This window comes from Mandrillus leucophaeus, unplaced genomic scaffold (assembly GCF_000951045.1).
Source record: "Mandrillus leucophaeus isolate KB7577 unplaced genomic scaffold, Mleu.le_1.0 Scaffold1163, whole genome shotgun sequence".
NCBI classification, from domain to species: Eukaryota; Metazoa; Chordata; class Mammalia; order Primates; family Cercopithecidae; genus Mandrillus; species Mandrillus leucophaeus.
Genome location: NW_012099910.1, coordinates 285,208 through 287,573, shown reverse-complemented (window position 1 = coordinate 287,573; position 2,366 = coordinate 285,208). Strand labels below are relative to the sequence as shown.

The 2,366-nt window shown below is 37.9% G+C and overlaps 1 pseudogene; it reads left to right on the top strand.

Annotated features, from left to right (window-relative positions):
• Positions 1–698: 698 nt before the first annotated feature.
• LOC105553180 overlaps positions 699–2,366 on the top strand; it is a 12,356-nt pseudogene continuing 10,688 nt past the window's right edge.

Here is a 2,366-nt window from a genome sequence, read left to right as displayed (position 1 = left end):
AAATTCAAAAACAAAAAAAACAAACAAAAAACATTGTTGCTTTGTTTCTTCTGTAAACTTAAAAAAAGCCAGCAAAGATTATAATACTTTAAGGTGGAGATTGGTTGTCCTTATTTATACCAAAAGTATTTGTGTTGTCACAAGAGTGCTGAGTGTAAGGAACTCGGTGCTGTGCCTGCTTGCTCTAACTAATGCTAATAATGACCCCAGGTGGAGAAACATCAGCATTGATAGGAAACTTGTTTATAACACCCATTCATGTACCCTTTCAAAACCTGCAGAATCACATTTCATAGAATAGGGCCCAAATTACCAAGTGATTTGTAATCTTGTCAAAGCTGGAGAGGCAATGCTTAAATGGTTATAAGCCCAGGCTTCTAATTAGAATCATGTGACTCTAAGTTGAGGCCAGAATCAAATATGAGGGTTCAAGATACATTTATGATAATTAATTCTCACCTTTGCATTAACGGGTGATCCCAGAACCTGTTCTGTTCGGGTTTCTTAGGAACCGGGCAGTGCAGCCCACATTTTTATTACTGTAGCAGAAATTGCTGGTGTCTGTGGCAGGGGAGGACACCTGAGGACAGGAAAGGAGAAACTTATATTTTTACATCTGTGGAGCAGCTTGTTTTTCCTGAATCTCTTCTGTTATAAAGGACAGAAATGGGTAGAATTTTTCTGTATTGGTCCTGCCTATGAGTGTGGTGGTAGCAGGTAAAGATGTGGTGCTTACATCTTTCAAGGCATATTCTCCAGATGCAGATGTAATTTTTTAAAAAAATCTCATCTGAGAAGAAATTCCAGAGAAAGAGGAGAAGATAAAAAATGGATTTTTTTTCAGCTAAACATGCCTTGGAGTAAGAGTTGTGTCCATTCTGCCTGCTAGCATGCCATGCCTTTAGTACTTGCAAAACTTTAATTCTCTACTTGTACTTTTCCTCTTAAATGAGTTTGTTGTAACTACATTTTAAAATTCTTATAATTGTCAAGGATCTCTGAAAAATATTTCTTTCCTATGTACCAGAGCCTTCTCTACATTCTGTACTTCATGGCTTCTTATATGCCATGCGGTATTCTCACCTTGAATTTATAATCTGCATCATTAAAAATGTTCCCTTTGTGGCTGTTGAACATGGGACGGTGTGGATGCTCAAGATTCCTATTGGGGAAAAGCTGGGGTTCTTCATAAAAATAAAGACCAGGTAATGTTGAGCTTCTGTCTCTGTTCTCCATCAGCTCTGTGTAGAAAAGGATTAAGAAAATGCTTATTTACACAGGATGGCATTTGTTACCCAGTAAGTTCTGAAAAAAATTATTAGGAGATACTTGTTCTCCAGGGTGCTAAAGAAAGACTATTTAAAATAACTATTAACTATTAACAATTATAGAACATGGGAGACATCTGTATTTTGAACTTTTCATAAAACTGATGTTTCTTTATAGTTAAATTCAGGCTATAATTTACTTTTGGAGGGCCAATATTACAACAGTGATGCTGTGTCCTGTGTGCATCTACACATCATAAAAATTGTCTTAGTCCAGTTGATATTAATAACTCAGTTGATTAATGAAGCTCTCTGACAGATATCTTCAATATGGAGTTAATTATTTCTCTCTTCATTAGTAAGTTTCTTTATGCAGCTGATGTGCAGAAAGCATCACATTTAATCTGGCAGCTGCCCTTCTTTCTCATGTTTTCTTTGTCTTTATCTGCCTTTGGAAAATGAAAGTTCTAATCTTTGTTACAGGCCAGAAAAACTGGGAAAAAAGACCACAGACTCTTCCAATTACTCCAATTTGACAAAATAGCCTTCTTAGGCCATAAATATTGGCATCACGGGTGATCTTGGTTTTTTTGTTTGTTTGTTTTTCAGACAGAGTTTCACTCTTGTTGCCCAGGCTGTAGTACAAGGGCACAATCTTGGCTCACCACAACCTCTGCTTCCCAGATTCAAGTGATTTGCCTGCCTCAGCCTTCCCAAGTACCTGGAATTACAGGCATGTGCCACCATGCCTGGCTAATTTTGTGTTTTTAGTCGAGCCAGGGTTTCTCCATGTTGGTCAGGCTGGTCCCAAACTCCCGACCTCAGGTGATCCGCCTGCCTCAGCCTTCCAAAGTGCTGGGATTACAGGCATGAGCTACCGCACCAAGATCCAGAAACTCAGGCTTTATTCCAGACCTTCTGTCACAGACGGCATTAACAAGATCTTCAGTTTATTGTATACATTAAAATTTGTGCAATACCTTCTAACTCAGTATGAATTTTCCATCTGAAAAGTTTACACAACTCTTTCTGTATGATGTAAATATAGCACTCAAAAATGTACATGTTACTGTTCATGTCCTACTTCATCATCTGGAA